The following is a 19972-nucleotide window of genomic DNA, read 5'->3' on the forward strand; positions in this document are numbered from 1 at the left end:
TCCGCGGAATCGGGTGGTGCGGCCGCCGCGGATAACAAAAATCTCGGATAATCCGAAAAAAGCTAAAAACGGGTATAGCAAAAGAGAAAACAGTCATTCCAACTTTGAAAAATCGTTTTATGTACAATAAAACGTAAAATAAACAGCAGGAAATGTTTCACTAACGCTTAATATTTTAGTATATCACTCAAAACTAACCTAAAATGCATTTTGTTAATGAAAACAGAAAAGTGCTTTGTACTTACGAGAGGCGTCAAGGATACACAGAAAAATTATTATATATGTACTGTTTTAATACTGTAATGTATTATGTAATTACAAAAGCATAACTGTAAAATTACACCTTTTTGAAGAAATCAGTCATTTGTGTTTGTTTCTTGCTTTGGAAGCATCTTCTCTTTGCTTGGAAGCAAAAAAAAAAAAAAAAAAAAAAAAACTTAGTGCGACAGGCGCGGATAATCGGGAGTCTACTGTAGTATCAAAAACATGACGCACTTTTGTACATATCAATTAGTAACAAAAAGATGTCGCATTTTTGAACATATCAATAAGTACAAAAAGCAAATCAATTAATGGTTTCTGGAGAGATAAACAAGATGATCATAAGACTGATTATAATTTCTTTAATGAAACTTTCAAGACACATATGCTTGTATCTCAATGTAATACATGCAACGCACCGGTAGATTATACTCTTAACTATACTTTTCGGCAGTATTTCAGGGAAATGGAAAATTTTGCCCCTTTTGTCTTTCTTTTTTGGGTAAGACTCTATGGAACAACCCTCTGATTGTTTACATGCATAAAAGCTAACACGGTTTAAACTTTTGCAATCGTAAATCAGAACATTTTGGTGAACTTGATTATTTGCATCACTCGAGATTATTTGATAGTTGTTATCGGTATTTTCTTAGGGTTGCTGTTTGTATTTAACAGTCCTTATAAGCAGTAGTTTTATTCGGTCTGCCAGTGATATAATAACATATTTTTCCATGACTGGTATTAATGCCTTTTTCAACTTCATGTTCCATAAAAGCATGTCTAATTGAACAGGCTTAGCAAGCTGCACGGGATTTGTTACATAAATTTGAAGAAACTGGCTGCAAGTGTGATCTCTTTCGTCCTGCTTTACTTTCAATTCCTGTTGTAATTGTTGCAGAAGTGCACTAGTCTGTAGAGAAGATGGCATTTAAAACATGACATTCGATTCACATGTTTCGTTGACTGATAATGTTATTTCGAAGAACTGCGAACACAGGGCAAATACAATTCACTGTATTAGCACTTATATTAAAAAATGGCAGTGTTGTGGAGGATAGTAAACACTTTTATCCTTGGCTCATACATTTTTGAAGAAATTATCACCTAAAATCTACGAGCATGCATGGTAACAATTGATCGTTATGAGATAATGTTGATAAATTACGTTATTCCCGAATAAAAACAACGATATGTTTGGTCTCACATCGTGTGGAGGCAAGATGCTGCTGCTCGTTGATTAAGGCCTTCTGCCAAACGTATATTTAAACAACACTTTGGTACAAAATTATGTCTGGGCATGGCCGAAAAGGTCATCCTATTTTATTTAAAAATAATTCTGCTAGAGAGAAATCTAAAATCCAAAGTATACGCATCAAATCTGGACGCTGCTTGTAATTAAAAAGATGCCATCCAATATAAGATTCGATTTATTCCTCTTCCCATAGTACAAGCTGTAGTAATATGTATCATCTGCCGCATGCAGATTGACATCGTGTGTCAGAGCAGACATTCGAAATTTGTGAAAAACTAAAAATGTATGCTTTATTATAGCTTCTCTATCTTTTAGTAGTTATTTTCACCTTTTCTTTCACCTCTATATGAAGCCGCAGCAAATCTGTCGCAGCAAAATCTTCTTCGCATTTTTCATTCTAAAAGTGTCAAAAAAGTAAGTTAGTGTAAATTCCAATCCATTTTCAGATTTTTTGCTGTGAAGATCATCTTTCATTGAAAGTAAGTAGGTGTTACCGTTTTAAAATTTCGAAATTTTGTCATTGAAACCGTAATTATGAGAACTGGTTTCCTACTTTTCACATCATTCTTGAGGCTATATTGTATAATAATTACATTCAAAGTTTTATTTCTTCCTTTGAACTGTGAGAAATCACATAACGGCAATGGTTATAATACATCTTAATAATTTCAGATGGGTGTCTTGGATGATTCAAAATTTGCAATATAATAGATTTTTGGTATTCTGATGTCACATTCAGTTATTAGAAAATGCACAACAAAATTATTCAATTTTTAATGCTATTTAGTAAAATACTTTCTTTCTTAGCATAGAATTTTTTTATTATTATTATTTTAATTTATTTTATTGACACACATTTTTTACATCTTAACGTAAAGTTATTAAACTTTCACAGCAAAACATTCTTCACATTTCAAAGAGTACAAATACTTCGAATTAAAAATCATTTATTTAAAAATCCGAAATTCTATGGCATCCCATGTATCGATTTCTTCTTCTGTTTTCATAAAAATTGTAACCCTTTACCTAGGCTCTACACTTCTCGAATCAGCAATTCTCTGACATTAGGAGGCGAAAATATGATGGGGGAAAAAACCCAGCACTTCTTTCAACGAGAACGCTATCCCTTTCTCAATAAATGGTTGTCAAGAAGGTGGGTAAATAGACCGTTGTCATCCTCATTACGCACTTGATTCAATACCCTGTCATTATGAAATAGCTCGGTTTGTATCTTGCTTAGCTCGCATAACGTCCTAAGTTACAACGTATTAGGATAAAGAGAAGGGGTGGGCAGCGCGATAATAAAGCGAGAAATAAAAAAGGCTCAAAATTAAATTTAAGTGCGAAGTCACGAATGAAGATTTTCAACTTTTAAATTAATAAACTGATTGGAGATATAAACTTGTCGAAGAAAAGAACTCATTCGGACAAGAAGCTTTGATAACTCTTCAAAACAGTCGTTAAGTAAGAATTTAAGAATCGATTTTTTTAAATATATGAACATGTTTTGCAAAAGATTTTTAAAAAAATTGTTTATGCATTTTTCAAAGAAATTCTTATTTAACTCTAGCTATATTGTAGTGGAAAAGATTATTATATGGCATTATTTTATATATATATATATATAAGAACATTTTGTGCTGTAAATTTATATAAATGATTTAAAAGATTTTTTTACTGAAGAAAGATAGTATAATAAAATCAGCCAAAAAAAAAGATTTTAGCTAAATTTTATCAAGAAATAAAGTATTACAGTACGTGATGACGGCAATTTGTACAATTAAATTATTTTAATTATATTGTTTCCCATTAATCCCTTTCTGAAGCAAAATAAATACATTTACATATCAAAATATACTTTACAAATAAAAGATGCCCTAAGAAATGCTCTCCATTCACAGCAGGAGACTCAGATTTTGAAATCATTTAAGAAAATAAGAGAAAAATATTAATAATATGTCATTTAACACGTTTTGTCGCATTGCAATCATTTTAACACAAAACACATAATTCGTTTTTTTTGTCGATATGCACATATTACTATTAAGTTTCATATCAGGGTTCATCCACTTTACATTTTAAACTTGAAAAAGCAACAAACCTATAATCAAATGATAATTGAATAAATATTGGTAATATGGAAAATAAATTCATAAAGCAAATCACGAAAATGATATCAGAGAAATAGTTGAACAATGTTCTGTAAGTGATGTGTGACTTTTGCTCGTAAAATGAATTTTTTTTATTTCAATCAGCAAAACAGAGTATATGTTAGATGAAAGAGTCATATTTGTTTAATTCCAATAAGAAAGTGTATTTCAAATATAGCAATAAAGTTCCAGAATTACAGAAAATAGAATCGAAAACAATCTTCACATACAGAATAATAGAGAATCGAAAGCAGAACAACCTATACATACAAAATGAATAAAAAGGATCGCTTCTAAAGAAGGCATGTATAGCATTTAATTAAGATTAAATGCCTTAAGATCCTATGAGGAAAACTGTTTGCAGTGCACAATGACATTTTGAGAGGTACATTTCTATGAATGCTAGGAATAATGAAACTCATTAGCGATGTCTTAGATTAGTTTCCATTCAATTGCTTTTCAATCGGTGAATCATATTATCAGTGTAATACGTCCGATTTATCCCTCATGGAGCATATTTAATAGCAGCTCGGATATTGTATCTCACAATTCACGAAGTGTGCAGAGACAATGAATTAGCTTAAAATGACATTTATATGTAGTAATGACTATTTGCACTTTATTATTGCTATTTTATTGACCAACACTCTATTGACTATTCCTTGAATTCGAAATTTTGATATTCTGTTTGTTTTATAAAGATATGCTCATTATTTCTAAAATCAGAAATATTGGTCCAAATATCCTTTTAACTACTGTCTCTTTTGCTGCTTTATTCTCTTACTATTTCTCAGCTGTGTGTCGCAGAGTCATCGTTATAAAATATTGTGCCATTGTTTTAAGTATCTATATAAAAATGAATTTTTAGCTCAAAGAACCTATTTTGAATTCAATCCTCCTGTTTACTTTACATCAGAATTTCCTAGTATTCTTTCTCCTTACTATCAAATTTATGTTGAAACAAGAAATGGTGTTGCATGTAACGCAACACAGACAACAAAACAGATGAGACTCAATATCGCCACTTCGATGCAAACTCTTCATATCTATGTCATGACGATGAAAATGTCACTCAAAATCTTTAATGAATCACAAAATGATTGAATTATTATAATTGTCAATGAAAGACAATATTATTTAATAAATTCCTATATTATTTAATAAATTCCTGGACGTAAAATAGGGTGATGCTGATCTTACAGGTATATAATTCGAAAACAATGCAAAAAATAAAGTGCTAAATGTGTCATAATAAGCAAAAGCTACATTTCAAAACGATTTCAAATATATGAAGTGAAACCTCGGAAGTTTAATTTTTGACAAAACGCTGAAGTTTCTTTTGACATGAAGCTCACAGGTTTTAATCATTTTTAGTTTCTCCTTTATACCATCTCCAAACAAACCATTTAAAAATTCGAATACGAATGAACAAACACTAAGAATATATCGCAATTTAATTGAAAACAAATCACTGTGATTGACATCAAGTTATTAATTTCAGAGAAAGGCTATCTCCTTTGTTGGCTCTCGACAATTTCTTTTTTCATCGTAGAGATTTTTTTAACGGCGTCTCTGCTGACAACAAATTACTCCTTACCTGAGCGACAGTTTAATCACTTTCCCCAGATTCTCCTTCGATTCCTTTGCCCAAGTTGTAATTACGGAAAATTAGAGTTTCAAGTAACTTTGTCAGAACAATATTATACTCGAGATGTGGAGAAAATCCCGTCATTCTGTAAAGAAAATTATAATGTGGTAAATAACAAAGCCTGAAATATTTGAACTTGAATCGTATTCCTGAATCTATTGCAAATGATATAAATTCAATTGAAAAAAAATGAAAAAAATTTCAATTTGAATTTTTCAATTTGAAAAAAAGGCTTCAATGTGCTCATCTTGGCATACTTGTGTAAAAGTGGCGAAAATATTATTATTATTTATAATCCTGTTTTCACTTTTATGCTTTGTCTTTTATATATGCTTGTTTATAATCAGTGTATTATCTCCACGTATTGGTGTGCTTTGAAGAATTTGATTTTTCGAAATGGAACGAAATGAATGCATGCGTGCGTGCTTGTGTTTATATTGCTGATAAAATTTGATAAATTCAGACTTGCAATATCTTGAAAATATATATAGCTTATTTAAATATTTCACTTCTCATTTCTTTCCCAACAGTAATTTACATTTTTTTAAAATTATAAATCAATAATATATTTTTTATCTGATTTGAAATTTCAAAGTCGAGATTCTTAACTTTTGGATTGAGACTAGACAAAATTGAAACTTTTCGTTTAAACGATGGGAAATCTGACTAGGGTATTTTCTCAGTTTTTGTTATTCTCTCTGTTTTTGTTCTAAAGACATTGAAATTCCCATTTTCCCTTTTGATTCTTCGCAATGTTTCAGTTTTTATACAGTCACTCAAAAAAGTATTGGGACACTTGGCTTGAATAACTATAAAGTTATTTATAAAACTATTTATCACAATAAAATAAAAAAAAACAAAATGAATCAAGAAATATTTTAACATTTGGTGTACAGTTTGTAAGGAAAATTTTATTAGTATTTCGGAAACGGCTTTTGAAATGAGAAAGTCAACAAATATATAACACATCAACAGAAATGAATTTACTTTCACATTTTTAGACTATAATTTTAAACATAAATTTTTCAATAAATACGATTGGTTATAGAAAAATGGCGAGAAACAAAGATATATCGGTGGATGGGCGAGATCTTGTAATAAATAATTGGAAAAATAGAAAATCAATTCTCTGTATAGGACATATCTTGAAATTGAGTAAGTCCAGTGTTTTTAACATTATACACAGGTTCAAGAAAACAAATAGTATTCAAAACAAGCAAAGAACAGGGCGTCCAAGTACATTTAATGAACTTGAAGAAAAGTGGATTATGAAACATGTTCACTTCAATCCAAAAATTAGTGCAATAAAATTGACTCTGCAATGTAAAAGTTAAGTTCGTAAAATGTCAGAAATGTTTAACCGAAACTGTCAGAAATGTTTTAAGAAAATATAAATATCATGGCAGTGTACCTCAAATAAAGCCCTACATCACCAAAGCAAATCGACAGGCAGGCTGGCATTTGCTAAAATGTATGTAAAGCAACCAAAAGAATTTGGAAATTGTAATTCTAGTCCATGGAAGCAAATATAACATTTTCGGAAAGGATGGCAAGTAAGAAGTTTGGTGGAAATCCAATACAGGTCAAAAATTTTCAGCCTACTGTCAAATATGGAGGTGTCAATGAAATTTGTCTGTGTGTTTATAGCAAACACTGGTGTCAGGAACTAACATTTTATTGGTTGTGCAATGAATAAACATGTCTATCTTTACAATTCAAAGCAAATTGCGAGCAAGCTGGGAATTTCAAGACATTTTAAATTGTACCAAGATAATGACTCAAATCATAGAGGACCCGTCACTGATATTTATACGTAATGGGTCCTCTACCACTTGTCCCTGTTATAAAGACTCCTGCACAAAGTTCAGACTTTAATCCCATTGAGCATGTGTAGGATTATTTGCAGTAAAAAACTATATGAACATCAAATTTCTAACAAGCCGGAGTTTAGAAAACGTTTGGTTGAAGGGAGGGCCAAAATCGATGGATCACTTTGTAAAAAATGGGTCCAGCCCATGCCAAATAGACTATGAGACGTCATAAAAAGCAATGGCAGCCCATCAAGATATTAACTTTTAAGTTTGCATTGTTTTTCTTTATTTATTGGGAAATGTCCCAATACTTTTTTGAGCACGTTTTCTTTATTTGATTTCATTTATTTTCAATTATAACCATAATTGCATTTATATGAGAGTTTTGTTTGAATTATTATGATTTGTATATATCAAAATAATATTTAGTCTTTTTTTGGTTTTAATTGTATTTTTAAGTGAAATATTATGATACAAATTTGTGGTGTCCCAATACTTTTGTGACAGATTGTATTCATTCATTAGCACCCAATATAGTTATCATTAAGGTGATAATACAACAGTAAAAGAAAGTTAAGGGTTCATAGATTTATTATGTGGAAGAAGCTTTTAATCTTCTGATAAAATTGTAAAGGAAAAAACCTTGATGATTTATGCAAATGTAATAGAATTACAATGTGAATTATTTTTTTGTAATAGAGTTACAAAATTAAATTGATGTTTGAAATTTCTAAGACAATTTCTTTCTATATTTTTTCAATAATCGAATGAAAGTTTTTCTTTTCGCAAACAGGAAATTTGTCGTTTGCTCCATGATTTCTATTCTAAGTTATAATGTAAGATAAAGCAATGAAATATATTTCATGGAAATTTTTATTTTACATCTCGCACTTACAGGCGTATTTTCCTTTTTCTGATTAATTAATGCTTAATCTAATATAAAAACTATTTGTCATTTTTCAGGGAGGAGTTTTAAATTCTCATCAAGGAATTTTTGTTGCTTGAAAGTGAGATTTTCAAAAAAATGATATCATTAAAGCTACTTATATAAAATAAGTCATTTCATTTAAATATAATTATATATGTTAGTTTAGATACTAAATTTTAAAACAGTTAGTGCTTCGCATTTTTTTTTATTATTCTATGCTAGGATTAATCTTCAAAAAAATAATAATATGGCAGCTCTTTTCATTTTATACTTTCAGAGAAATTTTATTTTTGGACAGATCATGTTTCGTAGAATTCTTTTTATATAAATGAAACTTTGCTTAATATATTAATATATATAGAATATAAATTGAGAATTGAATTGAACGTTAGAATTAAATTATATGCGAAATTCCTTATTTTGTATTCATCAAAAGAAAAAAAAATATTCCACTTCTCAAATTTTTCAGTTTCTAATAAATGTTAAATGAATAGATAGGATTATAAAGTGTAACAAATAATTAATTCTACATTAAAAAGTTTTCTTCTGAACATGAAAGTAAAGATAAAAAACAAAACTTGCTGTCACTAAATGTTGTGTTAGATTTAACTTTCCTAATATGCATCAAGATTTAGTCTTTATTTCCAAATTGAATTTCTAGAAAATAATTTTTTAAAAAAGCGGATAATTTATTAAAACATTTACGTGCATGGAAGGATAAAAAAACATTCAGTTTTTAAAAGTTAAGAATTAATTCACAGAGATGTAATTAATAGCAATCTGCAAACACCAAGAAAAAACTTGGGGAAGGAGGTTCCTTTTAATACGTAATTACCGCAAGTTCCTTTATTTATTAATTGCTTTGAGTAAAACTTACTAAACATAAGGCTGAGTCATAATCAATAAAAGTTATTAATTAAATATATCGAACATAAAATAATCACTTTAATCTCATATTTTTCAATAAATTAATATTACATGCGTATCTCAAATTGGTTCCTTTTGAATAAAATGGCCAGAGAAGTTTAAAATAATGGAAAAGTGCGGATTTTTTTCCTTCTGTTACAGGTAACGCCAAGAACATTTTTATTTTTATCTCGATTAAATTTTACGCTTTGGATGAGACTAACAAAAGATATATTTAAAGCCGTGGAACCGAGAGAGGATCAATCACATGCGTGAATTATTTTTGGAATAAATCGAACTGTAAATAAAAGCGGCTCTCAGCCAGTAAATAAGTATTATATAGTATGAAAAACTGACTCATTTAAGATATTAATACAATACTGTTATTTAATAAGGAAGAATTATGGTATTTCTAGATTGTCAGTGGAAAGGGTAAATCAATTTTAGGGATACACTGTCCTCTTGCTTTGAAGAGGGGAATAAGTGATGGAAGGACATACGAAATAAAATTTCATTTTTTTTCCCTATACATGGTATGATTTTCCGATAGTGAAAAAATGATATGATTTTCCGAAGTGAAATAAAATAAATTTTTGAAATGATATTTTTATTATGTATGATAAATCTTGCTCAAATTTACAGCCAAATGTCGAGATTCTTAAGTTAATCTACCAAATAATAAGTAAGAACTGAAAAAATTTAAACAGAATATTGCCATCAAGAACACACAGCGGATTAAAATTTCGAATTTCCAGAACATTAAAAAACCCATCTGGTCAAAGAAGAAACAAATTAAGTTTAATTTAACTTTATAACAGTGATGAAATGATTGTTTTTAAAAAGTAAAATATTGTGCATATATTTTATTTATGTTTAAAATTCTTCATTAGATTTTTTTATTTCCATGCATGGAAAGTATCAGTTTTAACACTTCGATTTCTAGTATTATAAATCTGTAATGTAAATGTAAAAAATGTATTGCAAATCTTAATTAATTACACAATCAAATTACAAATTACCAATGGACCAGTCTCTATCAACAAACATAAGGATTTTTCCAGAGATTCTATACAGCTGTTGGAATCTTATGGCTATTGAGATTCTCTCAGAAACCTAGATCTTGGATTTGTATTTGCAATAAGTCAACATACTCTGGCAAAACTAAAGTCCTTGTTCAATGAATATTTCTTCTCTTTCTTAAAATGGCAGACGGACATTTTAGATCTAAAAATGCCAATTCAAAAAATTAGTAATATTACCATCAGTACAGAAGTCTAATGCTCATTCTTTAAACTCAATAATTAAAAGTCACAACTCATTTAGTATCTTAAAGTCAACATCGATATTAAGATGAACTGGGAACTCATCTAGCGCAAATCGAACATTGTTAAATCTTGGTTTTTATTTCAACAGAGCAGTATGTAGTGTCGTTTGAATGTGTGTATGGTAAAGTCTGGATTGTGAAGTGGCCCTTTTCATGCAACATTTTTCTTAATAGATTTAAGTGCTCATACCATTTAATTTGACAGGGAATTTTAACGGTTCAGTATCGGAGAGTATACTACTATGAAAATAAAATAAAATAGATTTTTAGCAAATTATTTTAGAAAAGATCATAGAGTTTCAAATAATTAAGAAAACAATTTAAGTTTTTATACGAATTGCCTCCAGTTTTTATGGAAAAAATTCCCCGTAAAATGTTTTAAATTTTTTTAAAGATAAATTCACTAAATGAATGCTTTTAAATGTTCAGTACATAGAGGACTCAAAGTTAATGGGAACCCTTACCATGAGATTCATATCGGAGAAATCAAATGCCAAAGCTTAACTCAATTAATAATATCTATATTCTTGCTACCTCAACAATATCAAATAATACCTAATTTAAATTATTTCATTCTCAAGTTATATGTGAATATTATTATATAATCGCATGGAATTCCTGTATGTGCTAGATTTGGTTTACTTGAAATAGGAAATTTTATATATTGTAAAAAAATTGTTATTAAAACACAGAATAATAGTATAATATTATCCCTTTAGGTCTTAATTAGACAAAATAAAATATATTTACTTTACAGTGTTTGGTATTTTAAAATATTTCATTCGTAACTAAATTTCATAATTTTCTCATCACCTCTTTGCATGGTAGCCGCACTTACTCGTGTATTCAAAAGTAGAGGAAGACTTTGAAGTACTCACAAGTTCAAATAGAGGTATATTCATAAAAATATTGAACATTTCTGGTTTTTTTTCTTTTTCTTTTCTTCGTAGATATCAGGGAATGATGAGAAAATTTTGTTACATTTGTAAAGAATATAGAGCTCTCTTTAACCTTCCTTTTAATATCGATTTATTATTTACTGTATATTTCTTTTACGTTAAAAATCACTTTGTGCTTTTACAAATTTATTTCAAGAAAAAAAAACATTAAGTTCAATGCATGTTTCCCTGAAAAAAATAATAAAGTTTTTTTTTAAATCTGTTTCAGACATTTATAATTCATTTCCAAATTCCTAAATAACTATTAGTTATGTTGTAATGCGGAGAAGTCTCGCTATCTCACAGCAACAGATATGATTCTTTGTTACTTAGAGGGATATTCAGATGCTTCATAATTAGTTTAGTAACAACCTGCTGTATAGCATTTGTATTATAGATTTGATCCACTATTACGAAGAATATATTCTACAATTTCTGCCCGGGCAGTGCTTTTAAAAAATGGGCAATACATGGACTCATTCCTTTTTAATGCCGAAGGCTCCATGTTTACATTTTATTTAAAGTTTAAAAATACTTGACTCATTATTATAGTATATGCATAAGGTAAAAAGCCGTTACTATAAAAATAAAGTGAATCTGAATGAAGTCTAGGTTACATATAAATTCGATACCTATTAAAAGAAAACTATTTCGTATTTATTTCAGAGCGACGATTATTTGTTTTTATATTACTTTTTAAACAACTAATATGCATTTTGTTAAAAAAAAAATTATACTTGCTCTTTGTGACTAGAAAATCTTTCGGCAGAGTTCATTCGTTTCCTAAGTATTAACACCGAAATGATATAAGAAAGAAGTCTATGTCTTTCATTGACAACTTGGTAATATGTTACGATTATTTAAGATTTGTAAAAAAATATATATATCTTGAAGAAAGCATATTTTTAAAAGTTGTAAATAAACAGCAGAAAATGATGCAAATAAGTTAAAAATTCGTTATAAAATGAGAGCTGACATTCTGCATTGTGTTAAAGCTATTCTTGATTCCTCTTATTCTCCATTCTCTTTTCTATAGCCTTGAAAATTATGTCCCTCTCCCACCTACTAATTTTCTTGAATACCACTATCAAATAATAGAGTTTAATTGATCCAATTCTTTTTTCTGGGGATGCATCTTTAGCGGCGCATCTTAATGATCGTCTTCAATGTAGAATCATCTTACTGCTCATTGAGATTTGTCTTCTTTAGGATTTCGGTTACTATTGTTAGTTTCTTTATTTTTGTATGCATTTTGTGATTAAATCAGAGAAATTAATTTGGCAATTATAAATACTTCAGTTATAACTATACACCTGGAAACGTATGGATATTCAGATGGAAACTTTTTATAATACGAAATGGATTATAAAATAAGTAATTTATTTTGTGCTTAAAAATTTTCTTAGAGAATGCTATTTTTACATTCATGCTTTTATTATATATAAATCATGCATGTTGGCTTTATATTTCATTTTGATTTTTTTTTCTAAATAAACAGGTTTTCAACAATAACAGTAATTAAGAATTCTATAATGACATATGTCATGTGCATTTTTTTACAATCATTTAATACTTTTTTCTGGCATTTTACTTTTCTGCAGCATAACGAAAACACATCCTCAATATTTTGCTTTCTAAATTGTATCAAAAATTAAGTATTTATTTTGTCAATTTAACTCATTGCATCTACTGACGTCACCATTCGGTATATAATTCACTGCTACAATATGTCATAAGGCGCAAATCAAGAGAGGCAATATCCTGCATCAGAGTATCTCTTTCTCACTTATAATTGTGCTTTTCCCAATTGTAGATATCGATTTAAAAATTCGTTTAAGAATAACTTTTCTTCAACAATAATTTGAAAAAATGTTTATTTAGCTTTTCGCAGATAGCTTGATTTTTTGAATCAGAAAATCTTTCAAACATAAAGTAAGCGATATGCAAAAATTCCTAAAAATAGCCTTTATAATATTTTAAATTGCTTCCAACGTAAAAATTCATTTAAAATTGAGAAATGGTATCAATTTTTTTAAAACTTTGAGGATATAGTTCAAATTTAGTATTGATATAGGATATAGTTCAAAAAGTCTATGCAAATAATAAGACATAAAATGTAATAATATAAAGAAGAAATGTATTTGTTTGAATTAAATTTCAGTGTTTCACATTTCAAAAACATGAACCAGTTAACTCATTCGTAAATAAAAACTCTCTCCTATTGTGAATTTCAATTGAAAATGAAATGAGAAAGAAAATCCTTTGCATTTGATGACAGGAATCTCTATCTGTCATAGACAGGAGACTCTTAAATTTGGAGTGATTTTTTTTTTGGATTACCATCTATATATCAATAATTCTGTAGTGAATATATCTTCCAACTGTTACTGATCCAGTTAATTAACAGAAATTTTTGTCATAGAAAAAATTGATCCTATAGAAGAATCGAATTTAATTCATAGATATATAGGTGGAGTTGACCATTTGGATGAAGTGTTTAGTACCTGTCATCACAATTAGGAATAGCAATGACATTTATTTGCAAGTACAATAAATATAGCTGTTATAGCTTTATTATAATTATTTACAGCAAGTTTAAAAATGATTACGCATCCACTCATCTGGAGCTTTATCAATAAATTGTAGCTGCCCCTTAACAAATTAGGGCAATGAAGTCTAGAAGACGTGCAAGATCAAAAGTTAACGGTTATATATCGCAGCGATAGGGTTGGAACTTAAAGCAACAATGACAACCAAGTACAGAAAAACAAAATTTACAGTGAAACCATGTGATAAAAAAGGTGTTAATCGAAAAGTTTCCTAAAATAGAGTGTATTCATTTTTAAATTTGGCATGCACCTTTAAAATGAATAAAAGGTACCTCAAAAATGCACCTTTTATTCATTTCAATTCATAAATTTTCAATTGAAACCATTTCTGTTTTTATTATAAAAATAAATGTTTCATTACCTTGTTTATAATTCAGTCCTTTTTTATATCTATCATAATGAACTTACTTCTTTAATGAATGGCAAATGCTCCCGATAGAAAACAGTATAAAAATCCTATATACAAATTTCTCCTTCGTATTTTAACAATAAATATAATTAAACTAATGCATTAGAAGATCAAATATCCACGAAGTAAGGATTTTCAGTTTTATGGATATTTTAAAAATTATTGTTTATTAAGGATATACTCTGTATATCGCATCTTTAATAGATGAAATAGCAAAACTGTTTATTTTGCTAGCTGCGGTGGTTTAGCATGCATAGTTCATCTGTTAGATTCAGGAATTAATGCAGAAGAGCAGTTATATTATGTTTATAGGGAACGTTTTACTTCTTCATTTGATAATTATGCGTTCATTTATCACGTTTGAAACGTCAGAATTTACCCCTCAGGAGACTTTTCATTATTTTATAAAGCGAAACCTCACCTTTCACTGCATACGTGCATTGAATTTTATTTTATTTCGTCAAATAAATTGCCCACCAGAATACCTCATGTTACTCTAGGATGTCCTTGTAATATGTGTAGTCTCTAATAAACCTAAGAAATTTATGATGATTCGACTTCGATTAAAATATGTTTGAGAGATTAAAATGTTGATTAGATAAATGCAATAAACTATTCCTCTGATTGTATATAATATTAAAATTGTTATCACAAGTGCATTTGTTCTTTGATCTAACTATACTTTAGGTTTTTGAAATACAATTAAAATTTTATTAAATAACTATTCTGATTTATTAACTGATTCTGATTACTATAGAAAAAAAAGCGACGACAAATTTACTTCAATCAGTATCACTTCCCAGCTTCATTTACTGATAGTTAAATTTTTCATCGTAGAAAGTGGATAAAAATATGCAACTTCTACAATGTTCTTTCACTAAAAATTTTTTTCATTTGTTGTGCTGGTTATTGCTTAAATATAATTCTATTTCATTTTATCCTTATAACTTCAAGTATTAATAATTTAGAATAAGAGAAAAATTGATGTGAGTGCTATTCTATTCTTTGTATTTTCCTTGAAATCCTCGTTAGAGAGTTACAATAATGTGATTTAAATTCCTTCTTTCTCTTACTTATGAAAATAAAAACTAACAATAAACATTGTTATGTTCCCAGAAATAAAAAAAATGCGAATGAATAGAAAAACAATATCTGAATCAGGATAAAACTTCATGAACGTATTTGAGTCAAAGATTGATTCATGAAAATGATACATAACGTTTTCAAAATATTATTAAAACAATAAATAATTTTATAAAAAACTGAAATTTTAATTAAACAATTTTCTGGATTTGAAGTAAAGCATTCCTATACAAATAAGCTAAAATTCGAAAAATTCTGGCATTTACCTTGGCAATGGAATTTTTTTTATAACTTCTTCTATCAAGACTGAACAATGAGGTGTGAAATTGAGACTTACAAATATGAAGAAGAAATCAAAACATGAACTTGCAATAACAGATTTTCTTCAAGTTTGTTGACTCTTCCTTAGATAACTTTTTCCTCCATAACTTGAAAAAGAATCGTATTTACTCAATAGCAAAATGATTCTTCTCAAATATAGCTCTTCTTGGCTAAGGATTGTGGCTTTCCATCTCACGGCCCAGCAAATATTTGTCTTAAAATATGAAAGAAGTACCCGAGAACTTTTTAGATTTCTTCATCGAATGGCCTTTTCAAAAGCAACTTTTTCCTGAGTAAGGACATGTTGACTTTAAGGAAGAAATGTGTTTGGTTTTCTGCAAAATCGATCAAGGATTTGAAGAAAATTTCGTTTTAATAAACATTTTAAAATAAGTTTTGTGACATATTCTAATATAAGTGATATAGCCTAAAGGTGTCTTAACTATTCTTAAAGTTATCTGTTTATAAAATTTAAAATGTCTGTCATATTTAAATTGTAATGTATCGAATCGAAAAAACCCCTGAAATAATGACTTTATTGCAAACACTCTTTGAAAACCCTCTTTTATTAATGTACAAAATACATATGTTTTGATTTCAATTATTTTCCACTTGCTATTGAAATCAAATTTTTTTCTTAAACTTATCAGAAGTTCAAAATTAAAATATAATCAAACTACTGCTTAATTGGTAATTAAATTCTGTAAACATTTACAAACTGTAGTCATACAATTATACTAAATTTCAAGGATCTAGAAGTGGGGAAATGAAGAGAAAAATCTATCACAGAGATTTATTCTTTAGAAATACAACCAAATCTAGCGTAGCAAAAGTATTGAAATAGAGAAGAAATACAATTACTTTTTTAGGATCTTGCTGTATTTTTTATCTCAAAATTCATTCTTGAAGACATTAATTGTTTGTTTGAAATTCTAAATAATCACAAACAGCAAGATTATTTGCTTCATAAAATTAAATTATTGTAAACTACATAGAAACAGCAGACAATTTTCTGGTTTGCAGATTTCATGGTATGGATTTTTAATATCAACTGATACAATGTTACTTGCATGTAATTATGAAATTTAATCATTGCAGAATTTTCCTTATTTATGATCCCACATCTTAAAATCGGACCATTATTTTCATGAAATATAAAACTAAACTTAGTGGCACGGCTGTCCATGTGGGCCAAGACCTACAGTATCTATATATGCTTTCTTGACCGAGGGCCCTGGGGTGCAAGGCATATGTCCCGGTTAGGTGGTCAGCCTAACGCGGAACCCCCAGTGTTTAGTTCCCAAGCATGCTTGGTCCACAGTTTATCGACAAACTGAAGGTATGAAAGGCTTATTCATAAAATATGGGGCCTTATAAAAATTTCTTACTTCATGCAATGGTAATTTGTAGGAAAACTTTTACGATGAATAATTAAATAAAAATATTTATAACAGGAGTTAAAAGATTTTATATTATGATTGACAAATTATATTTCAAAATTTACTTGCAAAACTCACTTATCTAAACAAATAATAAATGAAAATGATTAATTTTGAATTATATGCATTTCTATTTCCTACTTTTTAAATCGAAAGAATAAGAAAAAAATGAAAATATCTGTAAGTGAAGGCATTAAAATCATATTCCTTTTGGAGCCCAAAAACATTTAAAACTACTTACTTTGGTCAAAAATCTGAATTTCCGACAAATAAAAAAAGGAAGCGTTAATTAAATAAAAGCTCAGTCTAGTCCCAAAAACTTTAAAACGTTGAAATAAAATTTCTAAATTGTTAATTAGTGTTGAGATTAAAAGAGGATAAATTCCTTAATCAAACTATTTTTCAAAAACGATTTTACCATTACATTTTATGTAAATTATTAAATAATATTTTTAAAAAAGTTTAAAGTTAACATTTATAGGCAGCTCATAAAATATACACGTTTTGATCTGCAACACGTAATATATATATTAAATAAATTAAGTCAATTCCTACTTAGGTCAAAAAGATAAATTTTATTTCAGTTACTTTTTATTAAATAATCACAATTAATATAAATATGTATATACATGTGACAGTATCACAATATTAAGCGGCAAAAGAGAAAGTGAATTTCCTTGCAATTGTCAATTTTCCTTTCTATATATGATGTTTTGTTTGTTACTATTTATTCGCTTTCTATTTGTTTTCGTTTCTAATTTATGAAGCTGATGGTGGTCTATAATTTCTCATTCTATCCATTTCTTGTAATGCTTCATTATTGCAAGGAACCTTTCCAGTGAGTTTCAAGTAGTCCAGTTCTTCAATTAATGGCCCATCTAATGATTTCACACGACTCAAGGAGACATATGTTTGATCTGCTGCGAAGAGTTTTCGTCCTAAATATATCACTGCATAATCTACAGGGCTTCTTTGCATCATATGTACTGTTGATGCCCATGATAGTATTAATGATAGCATTCAACAGTACCGTAGCCGCGTTTGCCGGGGAATTGCACTGATAATGGTTCGATTCTAATCCAGTTTGTTTCTTTAGTTTATTGCTTTCATTCATTTGAAAATAAATAATAAAAAAAATCATGCTTCGACGAGATTCAATCCGAAGGCATGATTCTACGCCGACGCTCTACCAATTTTGCCATTGCAAGACAGATTTTTTCCCACTATATTGCAGAAAATCTTTTATAAATAATTATCATTCATTTTTTAAGTTAGAAAAAGTTCTCTCTCACACACACACTTTCCATCTCTCGCACTAATTTATTCACATGTTTCACATTTTGTTCCCTCCTTGACTCATACTAGAACCCAGAATGAAAAAAAAAATTTGAAAAAGAAATTTCTTTCCAGCGATCTATACGCTCCGCCAAAGAGGGTAATTGTTCCTAAATTTATATCCTGCTAAATATCTTATATAAGATAATTTTTTTTCTCCCCTGTAAAACTAAAATTAATTAACTAAATTTAATTAATGAATTAATATTTGAAAAAAAATGTATTAACATCAAATGTCATCCACTACTAGTTTAAAAAAATGTATTTGAACTTGAGTGGAGAAATAAAAAGTATTTTATTAAGGATTGAAAATTTGAACAAGATATATAAATATATATAGGCAGAGTGTGAACTAATAGAAGGAATCGAAAAAAAAGGATCGTTATAAAACAAATGAAAATAATTACAAAATTATTTCCAGGTCTGTCAAATGCCAGTATTATTTCTTTTTATTTATTTTCCATAATGGTTTTTCATAACTTAATAAGAAATGATTAGAAACCTTTCCCAGGAAACCGTTTTTCCAATGCAGATTGCTCATGAGTTTGCCAATACAGCTAAGTCTTTACAACTAACTTTGTAAAAAAATCAATACACCCAAAATCTTACGGTACTTTTCGAATAGATAATTTTTTCATAGATGAAACAAGGTTTTCACTAAGGAATTAACTTTTTCGTAAGATTTTATGGTAATCACCAAATGGTCTCACGTTAGAATTTTAACCATAGGCAGATTTATAAGTCTATCAATGAATTATAGATAGATAATTAATATTAGCCGCCTTTGACGACCAGCTGCTTCGGAGGAACAGTTGCTTCTTAAATATATTATTTAATTTTGATTACCAAATAACATTTTCAGTAAAGTATTTGAGCTTTAAATTTTGATAATCATATTACTCATAATATTATAGAATCATTTTTATATTCTGTTCGTTGTACAATGCATCTCTCAAATTCTCTTTCACTTCCAGTAAGAATTGAAGTGGAAGCCTTCAATTAATACAAAATCCTTTTAATAGAAACAAAACATGCTTTTTAAAATTATGAGTACATAAAACAAAATTATTGAGCATTGATGGCTCATGTGGATTACAGAATATATATTTCTTTTTTTATATATAATCTATGCACTTCCTCAAAAATTTGTTCAATAAAAAATTATCTCATTCATCATAAAATCAGTTTTTAGTTCAACATTTAAAAGGATTTTAATGATGTAAATAATAACATTTTATTTTGTTTCAGTCAATAAATGCACTTCTAAAAAATTATAAAGTTTAAATTTTATGCAGTCCTTTGGTACTAAGGAAATATTCAGTGCAATATTCTCGACACACTTTTAAATTAAAAAAAAAAATCCTCTCTTCTGTGGCCTAATCTGTACCCGGTTCTGAAGTTCTGAATATAGCTATTTTAGGTTAATAATGATTTCATAATTTTAGGCTAATCAGTATGGGGAAACTCCGGGATTTGAATGGCGTACTTATTTTGAGACGGTCAATGAAGTAGTCGCACGTTTTTATAAGATTCAAATTTTCCGAATTCACTCCGTTTT

The sequence above is a fragment of the Argiope bruennichi genome, chromosome X1, assembly GCF_947563725.1.
Source record: "Argiope bruennichi chromosome X1, qqArgBrue1.1, whole genome shotgun sequence".
Lineage (NCBI taxonomy): Eukaryota > Metazoa > Arthropoda > Arachnida > Araneae > Araneidae > Argiope > Argiope bruennichi.